General features: G+C 44.7%; 2 non-coding genes across 2 annotated transcripts; both read right to left on the reverse strand.

Moving 5' to 3' along the window:
- Window positions 1-15799: 15799 nt before the first annotated feature.
- trnae-cuc (transfer RNA glutamic acid (anticodon CUC)) lies at window positions 15800-15871 on the reverse strand. Its single transcript has one exon. It is a non-coding gene; the product is annotated as a tRNA-Glu (tRNA).
- Window positions 15872-20326: 4455 nt separating this feature from the next.
- trnae-cuc (transfer RNA glutamic acid (anticodon CUC)) lies at window positions 20327-20398 on the reverse strand. Its single transcript has one exon. It is a non-coding gene; the product is annotated as a tRNA-Glu (tRNA).
- Between the last annotated feature and the right edge of the window lie 417 nt (window positions 20399-20815).

Here is a 20815-nt window from a genome sequence, read left to right on the forward strand (position 1 = left end):
CCTGGCCTTCAGACCATTGACACGTGTAAAATCGATAGCTTGCCATCAGAACGCTTTCCTTCGGATTTATGTGCTCCCAGACCAGCGTACACAGTTCTTCATACGATTTGGTTGTTGGTTTCACCAGAGGTAGAAGATTCTTCATGAGGCCATAGGATGCTGCTCCACAGAGAGTGAGGAGGATCGCCCTTCGTTTAGCAGCGTTCTCGTCCCCTTCCAGCTCGTTGGCCACGAAGTTTTGGGCGAGTCGCTCCAGGAAAGCCGCCCAATCGTCCCCTTCTGAGAATTTATTCAGGGTACCAACAGTTCTCTGCATTTTCACGTGATTGTTCGTTATCTCTTCGCCAGTTGTTAGTTACATTACTTTATTATAAGCCTGGGTACTGTTGACATGAGTAAGTGGGACCCAACTCCTTTATACAAAATCCAGAGTGTTGGTACAGCGTGGGAGGCCTGATTATATAAATTGCTGGCATGGAATGCTGGGCTCGCTTGGGACTCCATCAAGTATGCCCTCTGGTGGCCGTATGATATAGATTACTTAGGTTGTATATATAACCAGGTGTCCCTGTTGCAGGGGAATTAGGAGAGCACACTTTTTATATTCTATTCGGAGCTCCAAATTTCGGGAAATTCTCAGCCACAGAAAAAGAACAATTAGCTGCTGCATAAACATCTGACTTTGGAGCTCCATAAAAAAAGGGAATTCACTTCAGAAGCAGGGCGAAAGTCTCCAGAAACAGGCGTCTTAGCTCGAGAAAGTGCAGAACTGCTCCAGAAAAATAGGATTTAGGACGATATTAAGAGCCTCAGAAAAGGGTGAATTAGCTCCAGAAACGGGAATTAGTAGCTGGATCAGGGAAATTAGGATCAGCAGAAATAGCTACCGTATCAGCTCCAGGAATGCGTGAATTAGCTCCGGAACAAGTTAATTCACTCGAGGAACAGGGGAATTTGAAGCTCCCGGTAAAGGGGAATTTGAAGCTCCAGGAACAGGGGAATTATGTCAAGGACAAGGGAGCTAGCAGCAGAAATTGCGGAATTATGAGATACAGCATCAGGGCAAATAGCTCCAGGAACATGATTTTGCATAGAAACATAGACAATAGGTGCAGGAGAAGTCCATTCGGCTCTTCGAGCCTGCAGCATGATTCAGTAAGATCATGGCTGATCATTCACCTCAATACCCCTTTCCTGCTTTCTCTCCATACCCCTTGATCCCGTTATCCATTAGGGCATCTCAGTACCCCTTTCCTGCTTTCCCTCCATACTCCTTGATCCCTTTATCCGTAAGGGCGATATCAAACTCCCTTTGGATAAATCTAAATAACTGGCCTCAACAACTTTCTGTGATTGAGAATTCCACAGGGTAATAACCCTCTGACTCAAGAAGTTTCTCCTCATCTCGGTCTTAAATGGCTTACCCCTTATCCTTCGACTGTGACACCTGGTTCTGGACTAAACCAGTATCGGGAACATTCTTCTGCCTCTAACCTGTCCACTCCCGTCAGTATGTTTATGTTTCTATGAGATCCATTCTCATTTTTCTAAACTACAGTGAATACAGGCACAGTCGATCCAGTCTCTCCTCATTTGTCAATCCTGCCATCCCGGGAATCAGTCTGGTGAACCTTCGCTGCACTCCTTCAATAGCAAGAACGTCCTTTCTCAGATTGGGAGACCAAAATTAACATAATATTCCAGGTGAGGCCTCACCAAGGCCCTGTACAAAAGTATTAAGATATCCCTGCTCCTATACTCAAATCCCCTAGTTATGAAGACCATTTGCCGTCTTCACCGCCAGTTGTACATGATTGCCAACTTTCAATGACTGATGTACCATGACTCCCAGATCTCGTTGCACCTCGCCTTTTCCTAATCTGTCGCCACTCAGATAATATTCTGCATTCCTGTTTTTGCCACCAAAGTGGATATTCTCACATTTATCCACATTATACTGCATCTGCCATGCATTTGCCCACTCAACTAACCAGTCCAAGTCACCCTGCAGCCTCTTGGCATCCTCCTAACAGCTCAGACAGCCAACCAGCTTAGTATCAACTGCAAGCTTGGAGATATTTCACTCAATTCCTTCATCTAAATCATTGATGTATATTGTAAATAGCTGGGGCCGCAGCACTGAACCCTGCAGCACCACACTTGTCACTGTCTGCCATTCTGAAAAGGACCCGTGTATCCTGACACGCTGCGTCCTGTCTCCCATACAGTTCTCTATCCACTTCAATACCTTACCCCCAATATTTGTGCTTTAATTTTGCCACTAAAGTCTTGTGTGGACCCTTGTCAAGAGCCTTTCTGAAAATCCAAATACACCAGATCCACTGGTTCTCCCTTGTTCACTCTACTAGTTATGTCCTCAAAAAATTCTGGAAGATTTGTTAAGCATGATTTCCCTTTCATAAAACCAATGCTGACTTAGACCGATCCTGTCACTGCTTTCCGAATGCGCTGCTATTTCATCTTTAACACTGATTCCAACATCTTCCCCACTGCCGATGTCAGGCTAACTGGTCTATAATTCCCCGTTTTCTCTCTCCCTCCTTTTCTGAAAAGTGGTATTACATTAGCTACCCTCCAGTCCATAGTAACTGATCCAGAGTCGATAGGCTGTTGGACAATGATCACTAATGCATCCACTATTTCTGGGGCCACATCCTGAAGTATTCTGGGATGCAGATTATCAGGCTCTTGGGATTTATCGGCCTTCAATCCCATCAATTTCGCTAACACAATATGCTGACTAATAAGGATTTCCTTCAGTTCTTCCTTCTCGCTCGACACTCGGTCCCCCAGTATTTCCAGAAGGTTATTTGTGTCTTCCTTCATGAAGACAGAACTAAAGTATTTGTTCAATTGGTCTGCCATTTCTTTGTTCCCCATTATAAATTCATCTGATTCTGACAGCAAGGGACCTTCGTTTGTCTTCACTAATATTTTTCTCTTCACATATCTATCGAAGCTTTTGCAGTCAGTTTTTAAGTTCCCAGCAAGCTCCCTCTCATATTCTATTTTCCAACTTCTAATTAAACCCTTTGTCCTCTGCTGAATTCTAAATTTCACCCAATTCTTAGGTTTTCTCCTTTTTCTGGCCTATTTATATTCCTCTTCCTTGGATTTAACACTATCCCTAATTCGACTTGTTCGCCACAGTTGAGCCACATTGCCCGCTTTGTTTTACTCCAGACACAGGTGTACAATTGTTGAAGTTCAACCATGACATCTTTAAATATCTGCCATTGCCTATCCAACGTCAACGCTTTATGTACCATTCGTCAGTCTATTCTAGCCAATTCATGTCTCATACCATCGAAGTTAACTTTCCTAAAGTTCAGGACCCTAGTCTCTGAATTAATTGTGTTGCTCTCCATCTAAATAAAGATTTCTACCATATTATGGTCACTGTTGCCCAAGGGGCCTCGCACAACAAGATTGCTAATTAGTCCTTTCTAATTACATATCACCCAGTCTAGGATGGCCAGCCTTCTAGTTGGTTCCTCGACATATTGGTGTCGAAAACCATTGCTAGTACACTCCAGGAAATCCTCCTCCACCTTATTGCTATCAGTTTGGCTAGCCCAATCTATATTTGGATTAGAGTCGCCCATGATAACTGCTGTACCTTTATTGCACGCACCCCTAATTGCTTGTTTGCTGTTGTCCCCAACCTCACTACTACTGCTTGGTGGTCTGTACACAACGTCCACTAGCGTTTTCTGCCCTTTGGTATTCCGCAGCTCTACCCGTACCGATTCCAGATCATCCAAGCTAATGTCCTTCCTTACTACTGCGTTAATTTCCTCTTTAACCAGCAACGCTACCCCACCTCCTTTTCCTTTTTGTCTATGGTTCCTGAATGTTGAATACCTCTGTATGTCGTGTTCCCAGCCTTGGTCATCCTGCAGCCATATCTCCGAAATCCCAATTATATCATATTCTTTAATATATTCTTGCGCAGTAAGTTCCTCTACCTTATTACGAATACTCCTCGCATTGAGGCACAGAGCCCTGAGGCTTGTATTTTTAACAAACTTTCTCCCTTTAGATTTTGGCTGTAATGTGGCCGTTTATAATTTTTAACTTGTGTTTCTCTGCTCTCCATTTTTACTTTTCTTCTTTCCATCATTTGCTTCTGCCCCCATTCGACGTCCCCCAATCTCCCTGCATAGGTTCCTACCCCCTGCTATATTAGTTTAATAACTCCTCAACAGCACTAACAAACACTTCCCCTAAGACATTGAATTTGGTCCTGCCCAGGTTCAGACCATCCGGTTTTTACTGGGCCCACCTCCCCCAGAACCGGTTCCAATATCCAAGGACTTTGAGTCGCTCCCTCCTGCACCACTCCTCAAGCCACGTATTCATCTTAGCTATCCTGCTAACTCTACTCTGACTAGCACGTGGCACTGGCAGCCATTTTAAGATTACTACCTTTGAGATCTACCTTTTAATTTAACTCCTAGATTCCTAAATTCAGCTTGTAGGACCTCATCCCGTTTTTCACATATATCGTTGGTACCTATATGCACCGCGACAACTGGCTTGTCACGCTCCCCCTCCAGAATTTCCTGCAGCCACTCCGGGAAATACTTGACCATTGCACCATGGAGGCAACATACCATCCTGGAGTCTCGGTTGCGACTGCAGAAACGCCTATCTATTCCCCTTGCAATAGAATCCCCAACCACGAAAGCTCTCCCATACTTTTTCCTGCCCTCCTGTGCATCAGAGCCACCCACGTTGCCATGAACTTTGCTGCTGGCTACCCCTATTGAGCCATCTCCCCCAACAATATCCAAAACGGTATATTTGTCTTGGAGGGAGATGACTCAGGGGAGCCACGCACTGCCTTCCCGTTCCTGTTCTGATTGATGATAACCTATTCCCTATCTGCCTGTGGAACCTTTACCTGCGTTGTGAGCAACTCATTAAACGTGCTATTCTCGAAATCCTCAGCATCGTGGATGCTCCACAGTGAATCCATCCGCAGCTCCATTGCCCTAAAGCGGTCGCAAGAAATAGTCAATATAACTCCAGAAACAGGGTAATTTCCTGATGAAACTGGATGTTAACTAGAAACAGAAGATATAGCGCTAGAGACAGCTGAAGTGGCTCCATAAACATGGGAAATGGGATCTCCGGAGACATGGAATGTTAAAAGCAAAATAATGCGGCTGCTGGATTCTTGAATAATAATAGAAAATGCTGGAAATTTAAGCAGGTGAGGCAGCATCTGTGCTGAAAAGCAGAGTTAACGTTTCGGGTAGATGACACTTCGTCAGAACTGCAGAATCTTGGAAAAGAACAGAGTCTTGAATTAAACACGAATACTAAAGCAAAATATTGTGGATAGAAACATAGAAACATAGAAAATAGGTGCAGGAGCAGGCCATTCAGCCCTTCCAGCCTGCACCGCCATTCAATGAGTTCATGGCTGAACATGAAACTTCAGTACCACCTTCCTGCTTTCTCGCCATAACCCTTGATCCCCCGAGTAGTAAGGACTTCATCTAACTCCCTTTTGAATATATTTAGTGAATTGGCCTCAACTACTTTCTGTGGTAGAAAATTCCACTGATTCACCACTCTCTGGGTGAAGAATTTTCTCCTCATCTCGGTCCTAAATGGCTTACCCCTTATCCTCAGACTGTGACCCCTGGTTCTGTACTTCCCCAACATTGGGAACATTCTTCCTGCATCTAACCTGTCTAAACCCGTCAGAATTTTAAACGTTTCTATGAGGTCCCATCTCATTCTTCTGAACTCCAGTGAATACAAGCCCAGTTGATCCAGTCTTTCTTGATAGGTCAGTCCCGCCATCCCGGGAATCAGTCTGGTGAACCTTCGCTGCACTCCCTCAATAGCAAGAATGTCCTTCCTCAAGTTAGGAGACCAAAACTGTACATAATACTCCAGGTGTGGCCTCACCAAGGCCCTGTACAACTGTAGCAACACCTCCCTGCCCCTGTATTCAAATCCCCTCGCTATGAAGGCCAACATGCCATTTGCTTTCTTAACCGCCTGCTGTACCTGCATGCTAACCTTCAATGACTGATGTACCATGACACCCAGGTCTCGTTGCACCTTCCCTTTTCCTAATCTGTCACCATTCAGATAATAGTCTGTCTCTCTGTTTTTACCACCAAAGTGGATAACCTCACATTTATCCACATTATACTTCATCTGCCATGCATTTTACCACTCACCTAACCTATCCAAGTCACTCGGCAGCCTAATAGCATCCTCCTCGCAGCTCACACTGCCACCCAACTTAGTTTCATCCGCAAATTTGGAGATACTGCATTTAAACCCCTCGTCTAAATCATTAATGTACAATGTAAACAGCTGGGGCCCCAGCACAGAGCCTTGCGGCACCCCACTAGTCACTGCCTGCCATTCTGAAAAGTACCCGTTTACTCCTACACTTTGCTTCCTGTCTGGCAACCAGTTCTCAATCCACGGCAGCACACTACCCCCAATCCCATATGCTTTAACTTTGCACATTAATCTCTTGTGTGGGACCTTGTCGAAAGCCTTCTGAAAGTAAAATATACCACATCAACTGGTTCTCCTTTGTCCACTTTACTGGAAACATCCTCAAAAAATTCCAGAAGATTTGTCAAGCATAATTTCCCTTTCACAAATCCATGCTGAATTGGACCTATCATGTCACCATTTTCCAGATGCACTGCTATGACATCTTTAATAATTGATTCCATCAGTTTACCCACGACTGAGGTCTGGCTGACCGGTCTATAATCCCCTGTTTTCCCTCTCCCTCCTTTTTTAAAAAGTGGGGTTACATTGACTACCCTCCACTCCATAGAAACTGATCCAGAGTCAATGGAATGTTGGAAAATGACTGTCACTGCATCCGCTATTTCAAAGTCCACCTCCTTAAGTACTCTGGGATGCAGTCCATCAGGCCCAGGGGATTTATCGGCCTGCAATCACATCAATTTCCCCAACACAATTTCCCGACTAATAAAGATTTCCCTCAGTTCCCCCTCCTTACTAGACCCTCTGACCCCTTTTATATCCGGAAGGTTGTTTGTATCCTCATTAGTGAATACCGAACCAAAGTACTTGTTCAATTGGTCTGCCACTTCTTTGTTCCCCGTTATGACTTCCCCTGATTCTGACTGCAGGGGATCTACGTTTGTCTTTACTAAGCTTTTTATCTTTACATACCTATAGAAAGCTTTGCAATCTACCTTAATGTTCCCTGCAAGCTTCTTCTCGTACTCCATTTTCCCTGCCCTAATCAAACCCTTTGTCCTTCTCTACTGTGTTCTACATTTCTCCGAGTCCCCAGGTTCGCTGCTATTTCTGGCCAATTTGTATGCGACTTCCTTGGCTTTAATACTATCCCTGATTTCCCTAGATAGCCACGGTTGAGCCACCTTCCCTTTTTTATTTTTACGCCAGACAGGAATGTACAATTGTTGTAATTCATCCATGCGGTCTCTAAATGTCTGCCATTGCCCATCCACCGTCAACCCCCTAATTATCATTCGCCAATCTATCCTAGCCAATTCACGCCTCATACCTTCAAAGTTACCCTTCTTTAAGTTCTGGACCATGGTCTCTGAATTTACTGTTTCATTCTCCATCCTAATGCAGAATTCCACCATATTATGGTAACTCTTCCCCAAGGAGCCTCGCACAATGAGATTGCTAATTAATCCTCTCTCATTACACAACACCCAGTCTAAGATGGCCTCCCCCCTTGTTGGTTCCTCAACATATTGGTCTGGAAAGCATCCCTTATGCACTCCAGGAAATCCTCCTCCACCGTATTGCTTCCAGTTTGGCTAGCCCAATCAATGTGCATATTAAAGTCACCCATTATAACTGCTACACCTTTATTGCATGCACCCCTAATTTCCTGTTTGATGCCCTCCCCAACATCCCTATTACTGTTTGATGCCCTCCCCAACATCCCTATTACTGTACACAACTCCTACTAACGTTTTTTGCCCTTTGGTGTTCTGCAGCTCTACCCATATAGATTCCACATCATCCAAGCTAATGTCTTTCCTAACTATTGCATTAATCTCCTCTTTAACCAACAATGCTACTCCACCTCCTTTTCCTTTTATTCTATCCTTCCTGAATGTTGAATACCCCTGAATGTTGAGTTCCCAGCCCTGATCATCCTGGAGCCACGTCTCCGTAATCCCAATCACATCATATTTATTAACATATATTTGCACAATTAATTCATCCACCTTATTGCGGATACTCCTTGCATTAAGACACAAAGCCTTCAGGCTTGTTTTTTTAACACCCTTTGTCCTTTTAGAATTTTGCTGTACAGTGGCCCTTTTTGTTCTTTGCCTTGGGTTTCTCCGCCCTCCACTTTTCCTCATCTCCTTTCTGTCTTTTGCTTTTGCCTCCTTTTTTTTTCCCTCTGTCTCCCTGCATTGGTTCCCATCCCCCTGCCATATTAGTTTAAATCCTCCCCAACAGCACTAGCAAACACTCCCCCTAGGACATTGGTTCAGGTCCTGCCCAGGTGCAGACCGTCCAGTTGGTACTGGTCCCACCTCCCCCAGAACCGGTCCCAATGCCCCAGGAATTTGAATCCCTCCCTGCTGCACCACTGCTCAAGCCACGTATTCATCTGCGCTATCCTGCGATTCCTACTCTGACTATCACGTGGCACTGGTAGCAATCCCGAGATTACTACTTTTGAGGTCCTACTTTTTAATTTAGCTCCTAGCTCCTTAAATTCGTTTCGTAGGACCTCATCCCTTTTTTTTACCTATGTCGTTGGTACTAATGTGCACCACGACAACTGGCTGTTCTCCCTCCCATTTCAGAATGTCCTGCACCCGCTCCGAGACATACTTGACCCTTGCACCATGGAGGCAAGATACCATCCTGGAGTCTCGGTCGCGGCCGCAGAAACGCCTATCTATTCCCCTCACCATTGAATCCCCTATCACTATTGCTGTCCCACACTTTTTCTTGCCCTCCTGTGCAGCAGAGCCAACCACGGTGCCATGAACTTGGCTGCTGCTGCCCTCCCCTGATGAGTCATCCCCCTCAACAGTACTCAAAGCAGTGTATCTGTTCTGCAGGGGGATGACAGCAGGGGACCCCTGCACTACCTTCCTTGCACTACTCTTCCTGCTGGTCTTCCATTCCCTAGCTGGCTGTGGACCCTTTCCCTGCGGTAAGACCAACTCACTACACGTGATACTCACGTCATTCTCAGCATCGTGGATGCTCCAGAGCGAATCCACCCTCAGCTCCAACTCCGCAACGCGGCCAGTCAGGAGCTGGAGGTGGATACACTTCCTGCACACGTCGTCGTCAGGGACACCGGAAGTGTCCCCGAGTTCCCACATGGTACAGGAGGAGCTTACCACCCGACCGAACTCTCCTGCCATGACTTAACCCTTAGATACCCTTAAATTGGTAATAACAATGTTAAAAGTTACTGACTAATATAAGAAGAAAAAGAAAAACTACTCACCAATCACCAGCCAATCACTTACCCCCTAGGCTGTGACGTCACCTTTGTTTATTTCTTTGCCTTCTCCCTGTAGCTGCACCGGTACGCCTCTCGCCGACCCCGGACTCGCACTGCTCCGAGCTCCCGCCTCCTCGACTGACTGCTCAAACTGCTCGACTCCCGCTGGCCTTTATAGGCCTCTCGCCGACCCCGGAGTCGTGCTGCTCCGAGCTCCCGCCTCCTCGACTGACTGCCACTGATGCTGGAATCTGGAATGAAAACTGAAAATACTGTAAATCTCAGCAGGTCAGGCAGCATCTGTGGAGAGGAATTAACTAATACAAAAGCAAAATACTGGGGATGCTGGAATCTGGAACGAAAAGAGAAAATATATATCTTCCCCTTTCCCAATCAGTGCTTCTAAGAATCGGTTCTTTTCCAACACTCTCCAGTTCTGACAAAGTGTCATCGACCAGAAACGTTATCATTGCTTCCTCTCCACAGATACTGCCTGACCTGCTGAGATTTCCAGCATTTTATGTTTTTACTACAATTGATGTGTCCCAAAACTCTGTCCACTTATTAGCTGTCCTGTGCGATCGCTTAGGTTCCTCTTGCACATAATTTGGCAATGGAGGATGAGTAATATAGATTCAAAGATATAACCAGGAAATACATTTACAACAAACAGGTGCTCTCTGCAATAAAATTATTTAAAAAAACTATTGCATTATAATAGACAAACACTAACGCAGGTAAGTATATTTATTTATATACCAAAGCACAACTCACAGCTACACGTTTCACTAACACAAATACACCACAATATATTTACAACTATCACAGATCAAAGAAGATTTTACTCGCTGCGAATCCTCGGCAAATGCTGCTGTGCCTGTTTTTAGCGTGCTTGTGCTCGATGTATGGGAAGATTTGCCCGGGCCGTTGTATATCGCGGCTGCATTTCCCTCCCTCAGAGCCTGAGAGATCCGCCAGCACGAGAGGAGCGTTTAATTTATCGCCTAATGCCCTTCTCCAAAATGTGAAGAGACGTAAAACTGGGCAGAGTGCCGATAGAAAGTAACACAAAAAGAGCGAATGATTCTAACAAAATGAATGTTGAAAATTATTATCACGCAACCGTTGAACCGTACATCCCTCAAGCAATGTCCTGATATGAAACCAGCCTCTCCCCTAAAAATGAAGGGAACACAAAATAACCAGAAATTGCTGAAACCTGAGATTGAACCAAGAATATTTAAACCAACCTTCCAACACTCTCTCAAATGAGCCAATTCGGCATTACAACAAATTAAAGAAAATTTTCACACCCCTTTTTTAAATAAAACCTAACATCGGGAGAAATTACCCCGACCACACAACCCTCACTTCAGGGCAATGAGTCCCGACCAGATCTCGGAGTTCAGGTTGTGTGAATATATTCGGAAACTCTTAATGCCCAGGTTGCGTTATCACTGCCACGGCCCGGGCACTGCCTGATTCTAGGTTTGCACACATTGCTAAGTTCAAACTGTTGCATTTTTCTTACTGGCAATGAATTGACTGATAGTCATGCTGTGAGAAGATAGGGTGATGCAGCGTAAGAAGAAAAAGTCAAGACTAAAGATAACCGAGATTTTATTGACACTTGCAGTTAAATATTGCCAAGATTTACATTGTCAATTACCAATGAAAGAGATCTCGTCATTGAATGCTGACTTTAAAACAGCAGACACAGAAGTGTATTTTGTATCGCAACAATTAATAATGCGCTGCTGATGGTTGCAGCAGCAGTGTGATAAACTGTAAATTTGTTCATAAACAGCCGTTTACATTGCAGTTAAAACAGCCGGAAATGCTATGCTCGGCGGCCAGGAATCGAACCCAGATCGCAGTATCAAGAGCGCCGAACCGAATCTCGAGACCACCAAGAAAGCTACTGCAAGTTTGTGTGCCAACAAGCAGACCAACCCAGTCTTTCCTGCTTGCTCCTTCGAAATTCTCACCACATTTGCGCCAGGTAAAACTGTTGGCAGCAAATGTCCGCGCATCCACAGCATCACGTGCGGGTAGGCATCCACTATAATCTATTTCATTCTGTCCGTTTCTCGGGATTTTTCAATCTCGGTGCCGGGTGAACATTTCATTTGGTGTTTTGTCCTGAACTGCAGCATTTTGCCCATCTCCGGGCGACAGAATTGTTCTGTCTGTCATTTCCTACTTATGACCGTTGACGGGAACAGGCCTCCGGTTCATCGTTTATCAGCAAACCAAGAAACACAAATAAACAGAAAGATGTGCCTCTCCACCCCGTCGGCAAAGAAGCAATGACTGTTATTCGAAATAATTACCAACCCTTGGGATTCTGTGTGGATTTGTTTCATTATAAAGATTTGATTTTAAACGGTAATAAAAAAACGAATACAAATAATGAACAACACTAGAATGGAACCCGCGACCTTGGCATTATTAGTGCCAAGCTCCAAACAACGGAGCTAACCAGCCACAAAGCGCGTCAAAATTGCGTGAAAGGCCAGTCTGAGGGGATTGTGTTTCCGACTCACACTGGGTGACAGAGTTACTGTATAAACATTAAACACATCACATCGCTTAAACATTGTTCACTGTTCAGATACAACACTGGGCAGAGTGTAAATAGAACGTAACAGAAAAAGAGCACTGCATCTAAAAAAAATTCATGATGAAGATTATTATCACGCAACCGCTGAAGAGCACATCCCTCAAGCAGTGTCCCAATATAAAAGCAGTCGCTCCCCTCAGAATGAAGGGAACGTGAAAAAAACTGAAATGGCTGAAACACAGGATTGAACCATGAACCATATGGATTTTCAGTCTAACGCCTTCCCAACTGAACTATTTCGTCCCGACAGTGAACGAAGCAAAATTTTCTCACACATTTGTGAAAGAAAACTTAACCCCGGAAGGAATTGCCCCGCCCACTCAGTCCTCATTTCAAGGCAATGGGTTCCAAAAACATCTCGGAGCTCTGGATGTGTTAATGTAATGTATAATGATACCGAAAATCTTAATTCTTATGTTAAGTTATCACTGCCCACGATCCTGGCACTTTCTGATTCCGGTCTTGTACACGTTGCAAAGTTCAAAATGTGCATTTTTCCGCATTGAAAATTAATTGACTGATAGCTGGGCTGTGATCACCTCGGTTTGTTAGGGTGATGCCGCGCAAGAACGTACAGAGAAGAATAATGATCATTGTGATTGTTCTCACACTGCAGTGAAATGATGGCAAAACGTAAAGTGTCAATCAGCAATTGTAGTTCCATATGTTGATTTAATGTTCTGCTGAAGTGTTCATAAAGACACAAAGATTGCACACCAGGCTAGATCTCACAGTGTTGAAGACACAGTGAAATATACTGGAGAGTTCATAACTATTTCAGGACATCAAATGTCAGTACTGTTCCCCGTTCTGTTCTCGGCACTGATGGGTTGTGAAAGGGAGACGGGCCGAAGACCTATTGAGATGCACTGACCCCGAGCCAAGGTGAAATTAAAGCAGCTTCAGCCCTTAGCAGTGATATGGTGAAGATACATAAGAGTCGCGAATCAAGAAGATATTCAACGTCAGTGATGTTGAATCTCGGTGAGATCGAAAACTCCATGAATTCTCTGCCGGGAAATTCAGATCTTGGAAATCGCCTGTGAATGCTAAACATTGACAGGGAGTAACCCAATGTGCAATATAGAAGGGGCCCAGTCCAAAAATGAATGCTCAAGGATAGGTTATCCGTGCCCATGATCCAGGCATTCCCTGATTCCAGTCTTGCACACGTTGCGAAGTTTAAAATACTGAAGATTTCCACAGTGGCAATGCATTGATTGATGATAAGCTCGAGTGATATGGCGCAAATCGGTAACTGGAAGACTAAAGAAAGCCTTGATTGGCAAAATTTAAGATGTCAATCAGCAATTCCAGTTCCACTTGTTGAGCGAGATCATGTCATTTCGTGCAGAAGTGTATGTTGCATCACGACACACTGCTGATGGTTGGGGCAACAACAGCGAGGTGAGCTTCAAGCTTGTTCAAGAATTTCAAAACACCGCAAATACAATGTTCCCTGACCGGAAATGGAACACGGGCCTCGACGGTGAGAGCGCAGAATCCTAACCACTAGACCACCAGGGAAGCTGCTACAAGTGTCACTGCCAGCAAGCAGACCAACCCAGTCTTTCCTCCTTGCTGTTTCGAAATTCTCATCACATTCGCGCCAGGGAAAACTGTTCGCAGCAAATAGCAGTTTTTGTGGAGAACACCAAAGACACGTCCGCGCAATCACAGCGTTAAGTGCGGCTAGGCATCCACTGAAATCCATTTCATTCTCTCGTTTTTCCGGGAATTTTCACTCTCGGTACCGTGTGAACATTTCATTTGGTGTTTTTGTCCTGAACTGCAGCCTTTTGCCCATCTCCGGGCGATATAACCATTCTGTCTGTCTGTGCTGCTGAAACCATTGACGGGGACAGGTCTCCACGTCATCGGTTATCAGCAAAGCAAGAAACACAAATAAACAGAAAGTTGTGCTCTGCACACCGTCGGCAAAGAAGCAATGGCTGTTATTCCAAATAATTCACAACCCTTGAGATTCCGTGTGGATTTGTTTCATTATGAAGATTTGATTGTAAAAGTTACTGAAAATCGACTAAAAATTACGAAAAATTTGGGATGGCCCATACCGGGATCGGGCCCGCGCTCTTGGCTTCATGAATACCAGGCCCTAAACGACCAAGTTAAATGGCGTGAAAGCCCAGCCTGAGGGGATTTTGTATCCGGCACACACTGGGTGATAGAGTTACTGCATAAGAATTGAACACATCGCATCGCTTAAACATTGTTCACTCTTCATATACAAAACTGGGCAGAGTATAAATAGAAAGTAACAGAAAAAGAGCGCTGAATCTAAAAAAAATCACGTCGAAAATTAGTATCACGCAACCGCTGAACAGCCCATCCCTCAAGCATTGTCTCGATATCAAACCAGCTTCTCCCCTGAAAATGAAGGAAAGGCAAAATCACCACATATTGCCGAAACCCGGGACCTTTAGATCTTCAGTCTAACGCTCGCCCAACTGAGTTTTTTCGGCCCGACAGAAAACCAAGCAAAACATTCTCACACCTTTTTGAAAGAAAACTTAAACCCCGGAAGGAATTGCCATGCACACTCAGTCCTCATTTCGGGGCAATGGCTCCCAAACACATCTCGGAGCTCCAGATGTGTTCATGTAATGTATAATGATATTGAAAATCTTAATACTCATGTTAATTTATCACTGCCCACGATCCAGGCACTCTCTGATTCCGGTATTGTGCACGTTGCTAAGTTGAAAATGTGCATTTTTCCGCACTGGCAATGAATTGACTGATAGCCGGGCTGTGATAAGCTCGGTTTGTTAGGGTGATGCCGCGCAAGAACGTGCATCGAAGAATAATGATCATTGTGATTGTTCTCACACTGCACTTAAATGTTGGCAAACCGTACAGTATCAATCAGCAATTGTAGTTGCATATGTTCATTTAATGTTCTGCTGAAGTGTTCATAAAGACACAAAGATTGCACACCAGGCTAGATCTCACAGTGAAATATACTGGAGAGTTTATAACTGTTTCAGAACATAACATGTCAGTAAAATTCCCCGTTCTGTTCTCGGCACTGATGGGTTGTGAAAGGGAGACGAGCCGAAGTCGTATTGAGCCGCACTGACCCCGAGCCAAGGTGAAATTAAAGCAGGTTCAGTCCTTAGCAGTGATATGATGAAGAGAGATAAGAGTCGCGAATCAAGGAGAGATTTAACATGAGTGATGGTGAATCTCGGTTTGATGAAAAACTCCATGAATTCTCTGCCGGGAAATTCAGATCTTGCAAATCGCCTGTGAACGCTAAGCATTGACCCACAGTGAGCCAATGTGCAATATAGAAGGGGCCCAGTCCAAATGAATGCTCAAGGATAAGTTATAAATGCGCATGGTCCAGCCATTCCCTGATTCCAGTCTTGCACACTTTGCGAAGTTTAAAATGCTGAATATTTCCACAGTGGCAATGCTTTGATTGTTGATAAGCTCGAGTGATGTGGCGCAAATAGCTACCTGGAAGACTAAAGAAAGCCATGATTGGCAAAATTTACGTTGTCTTTCAGCAATTGTTGTTCCACTTGTTGAGCGAGATCTTGTCATTTGCTGCAGACTTTGAAACAAAAGTGTCGGTTGTATCACGACACGCTACTGAGGATGCAAGCTTGTTCTGGAGCAGCATTGCATTTCGAAGCACCGCAAATACAATGTTCCCTGACCGGGAATCGAACCCGGGCCGCGGCAGTGAGAGCGCCGAATCCTAACCACTAGACCACCAGGGAAGCTGCTGCAAACGTCTGTGCCAGCAAACAGACCAACCCAGTCTTTCCTCCTTGCTGTTTCGAAATTCTCATCACATTCGTGCCAGGGAAAATTGTTCGCAGCAAATGGCAGTTATTGTGGAGAACACCAAAGACATGTCCGCGTAATCACAGCGTTAAGTGCGGCTAGGCATCCACTGAAATCCATTTCATTCTCTCATAATTCCGGGAATTTTCACTCTCGCTACCGTGTGAACATTTCATTTGGTGTTTTTGTCCTGAACGGCAGCCTCTTGCCCATCAAGGGCGACAGAACCGTTCTGTCTGTCTGTTTTGCTTTTAACCATTGACGGGAACAGGTCTCCAGTTCATCGGTTATCAGCAAAGCAAGAAACACGTTATGAGCAGAAAGTCACCGTCGGCAAAGAAGCAATGGCTGTTATTCCAAATAATTCCCATCCCTTGGGATTCCGTGTGGATTTGTTTCGTTATGAAGATTTCATTGTAAAAGTTACTAAAAAACGAATAAAAATTATGAAAAATTGGGATGGCCTGTACGGGGATCGGGCCCGCTCTCTTAGGCTTTATTAATACCACGCCCGAACCGAACGCTTTAACCGGCAACAAACTGCTCTAGTGCTGCGTGAAAGCCCAGCCTGAGATGATTTTGTATCCGGCACACACTGGGATATAGAGTTACTGCATAAGAATTGAACACATCGCATCGCTTAAACATTGTTCACTCGTCATATACAAAACTGGGCAGAGTAAAATAGAAAGTAACAGAAAAAGAGCGCTGAATCTAAAAAAAATCACGTCGAAAATTAGTATCACGCAACCGCTGAACAGCCCATCCCTCAAGCATTGTCTCGATATCAAACCAGCTTCTCCCCTGAAAATGAAGGAAAGGCAAAATCACCACATATTGCCGAAACCCGGGACCTTTAGATCTTCAGTCTAACGCTCGCCCAACTGAGCTATTTCGGCCCGACAGAAAACCAAGCAAAACTTTCTCACACCTTTTTGAAAGAAAACTTAAACCCCGGAAGGAATTGCCCCGCACACTCAGTCCTCATTTCGGGGCAATGGCTCCCAAACACATCTCGGAGCTCCAGATGTGTCCATGTAATGTATAATGATATTGAAAATCTTAATGCTCATGTTAATTTATCACTGCCCACGATCCAGGCACTCTCTGATTCCGGTATTGTGCACGTTGCTAAGTTGAAAATGTGCATTTTTCCGCACTTGGAATGAATTGACTGATAGCCGGGCTGTGATACGCTCGGTTTGTTCGGGTGATGCCGCGCAAGAACGTGCATCGAAGAATAATGATCATTGTGATTGTTCTCACACTGCACTTAAATGTTGGCAAACCGTACAGTCTCAATCAGCAATTGTAGTTCCATATGTTCATTTAATGTTCTGCTGAAGTGTTCATAAAGACACAAAGATTGCACACCAGGTTAGATCTCACAGTGAAATATACTGGAGAGTTTATAACTGTTTCAGAACATAACATGTCAGTAAAATTCCCCGTTCTGTTCTCGGCACTGATGGGTTGTGAAAGGGAGACGGGCCGAAGTCCTATTGAGCCGCACTGACCCCGAGCCAAGCTGACATTAAAGCAGGTTCAGTCCTTAGCAGTGATATGATGAAGAGAGATAAGAGTCGCGAATCAACGAGAGATTTAACGTTAGTGATGGTGAATCTCGGTTAGATCAAAAACTCCATAAATTCTCTGCCGGGAAATTCAGATCTTGCAAAACGCAGTGAGCCAATGTGTAATATAGAAGGGGCCCAGGCCAAATGAATGCTCAAGGATAAGTTATCAGTGCCCATGGTCCAGGCATTCCCTGATTCCAGTCTTGCACACTTTGCGAAGTTTAAAATGCTGAATATTTCCACAGTGGCAATGCTTTGATTGATGATAAGCTCGAGTGAAGTGGCGCAAATAGGTACCTGGAAGACTAAAGAAAGCCTTGATTGGCAAAATTTAAGTTGTTTTTCAGCAATTGCAGTTCCAATTGTTGACCGAGATCTTGTCATTTAGTGCAGACTTTAAAACAGAAGTGTCTGTTGTATCACGACGCGCTGCTGATGATTGGGGCAACAACAGCGAGGTGAGCTGCAAGCTTGTTCAGGAGCAGCATTGCATTTCGAAGCACCGCAAATACAATGTTCCCTGACCAGAAATCGAACCTGGGCCGCGGCGGTGAGATCGCCGAATCCTAACCACTAGACCACCAGGGAAGCTGCTGCAAACGTCTGTGCCAGCAAACAGACCAACCCAGTCTTTCCTCCTTGCTGTTTCAAAAATTCTCATCACATTCGCGCCAGGGAAAACTGTTCGCAGCAAATGGCAGGTTTTGTGGAGAACACCAAAGACATGTCCGCGCAATCACAACGTTAAGTGCGGCCAGGCTTCCACTGAAATCCATTTCATTCTCTCCTTTTTCCGGGAATTTTCACTCTCGGTACCGTGTGAACATTTCATTTGGTGTTTTTGTCCTGACCTGCAGCCTTTTGCCCATCAAGGGCGACAGAACCGTTCTGTCTGTCTGTTCTGCTTTTCACCATTGACGGGAACAGGTCTCCAGTTCATCGGTTATCAGCAAAGCAAGAAACACGTTATGAGTAGAAAGTTGTGCTCTGCACACCGTCGGCAAAGAAGCAATGGCTGTTATTCCAAATAATTCCCATTCCTTGGGATTCCGTGTGGATTTGTTTCGTTATGAAGATTTGATTGTAAAAGTTACTAAAAACCGAATAAAAATTTTGAAAAATTGGGATGGCCCATACGGGGATCGGGCCCGCGCTCTTGGCTTTATTAATACCACGCCCGAAACGACCGATTTAACCGGCAACAAAATGCCCGAGGGCTGCGTGAAAGCACAGCCTGAGATGATTTTGTATCCGCCACACACTGGGTGATAGAGTTACTGCATAAGAATTGAACACATCGCATCGCTGAAACATTGTTCACTCTTCATATACAAAACTGGGCAGAGTATAAATAGAAAGTAACAGAAAAAGAGCGCTGAATCTAAAAAAAATCATGTCGAAAATTAGTATCACGCAACCGTTGAACAGCCCATCCCTCAAGCAGCGTCTGGATATCAAACCAGCTTCTCCCCTTAAAATGAAAGAAACGCAAAATCATCACCCAATCCCGAAACCCGGGATTGAACCAGGGACCTTAAGATCTTCAGTCCAACCCTCTCCCAACTGAGCTATTTCGGCCCGACCGAAAACCAAGCAAAAACTTTCTCACACCTTTTTGAAAGAAAACTTAAACCCCGGAAGGAATTGCCCCGCACACTCAGTCCTCATTTCGGGGCAATTGCTCGCAAACGCATCTCGGAGCTCCGGATGTGTTCATGTAATGTATAATGATATTGAAAATCTTAATGCTCGTGTTAATTGATCACTGCCCACGATCCAGGCACTCTCTGATTCCGGTATTGTGCACGTTGCTAAGTTGAAAATGTGCATTTTTCCGCACTTGGAATGAATTGACTGATAGCCGGGCTGTGATCAGCTCGGTTTGTTTGGGTGATGTCACGCAAGAACGTACATAGAAGAATAATGATCATTGTGATTGTTCCAACACTGCACTTAAATGTTGGCAAACCGTACAGTGTCAATCAGCAATTGTAGTTCCATATGTTCATTTAATGTTCTGCTGAAGTGTTCATAAAGACACAAAGATTGCACACCAGGCTAGATCTCACAGTGTTGAAGACACAGTGAAATATACTGAGAGTTTATAACTGTTTCAGAACATAACATATCAATAAAATTCCCCGTTCTGTTCTCGGCACTGATGGGTTGTGAAAGGGAGACGGGCCAAAGTCCTATTGAGCCGCACTGACCCCGAGCCAAGCTGAAATTAAAGCAGGTTCAGTCCTTAGCAGTGATATGATGAAGAGAGATAAGAGTCGCGAATCAAGGAGAGATTTAACGTTAGTGATGGTGAATCTCGGTTCGATCAAAAACTCCATAAATTCTCTGCCGGGAAATTCAGATCTTGCAAATCGCCTGTGAACGCTAAACATTGACACGCAGTGAGCCAATGTGTAATATAGAAGAGGCCCAGGCCAAATGAATGCTCAAGGATAAGTTATCAGTGCGCATGGTCCAGGCATTCCCTGATTCCAGTCTTGCACACTTTGCGAAGTTTAAAATGCTGAATATTTCCACAGTGGCAATGCTTTGATTGTTGATAAGCTCGAGTGATGTGGCGCAAATAGGTACCTGGAAGACTAAAGAAAGCCATGATTGGCAAAATTTACGTTGTCTTTCAGCAATTGTTGTTCCACTTGTTGAGTGAGATCTTGTCATTTACTGCAGACTTTGAAACAAAAGTGTCGGTTGTATCACGACACGCTGCTGATGATTGGGGCAACAACAGCGAGGTGAGCTGCAAGCTTGTTCTGGAGCAGCATTGCATTTCGAAGCACCGCAAATACAATATACCCTGACCGGGAATCGAACCCGGGCCGCGGCGGTGAGAGCGCCGAATCCTAACCACTACACCACCAGGGAAGCACCTGCAAACGTCTGTGGCAGTAAACAGACCAACCCAGTCTTTCCTCCTTGCCGTTTCGAAATTCTCATCACATTCGTGCCAGGGAAAATTGTTCGCAGCAATTGGCAGTTTTTGTGGAGAACACCAAAGACATGTCCGCGGAATCACAGCGTTAAGTGCGTCTAGGCATCCACTGAAATCCATTTCATTCTCTCATAATTCCGGGAATTTTCACTCTCGCTACCGTGTGAACATTTCATTTGGTGTTTTTGTCCTGAACGGCAGCCTTTTGCCCATCAAGGGCGACAGAACCGTTCTGTCTGTCTGTTCTGCTTTTAATCATTGACGGAAACAGGTCTCCAAATCATCGGTTATCAGCAAAGCAAGAAACACGTTATGAGCAGAAAGTTGTGCTCTGCACACCGTCGGCAAAG

The sequence above is a fragment of the Pristiophorus japonicus genome, chromosome 28 (assembly GCF_044704955.1).
Source record: "Pristiophorus japonicus isolate sPriJap1 chromosome 28, sPriJap1.hap1, whole genome shotgun sequence".
In the NCBI taxonomy this organism is placed as follows: Eukaryota; Metazoa; Chordata; class Chondrichthyes; family Pristiophoridae; genus Pristiophorus; species Pristiophorus japonicus.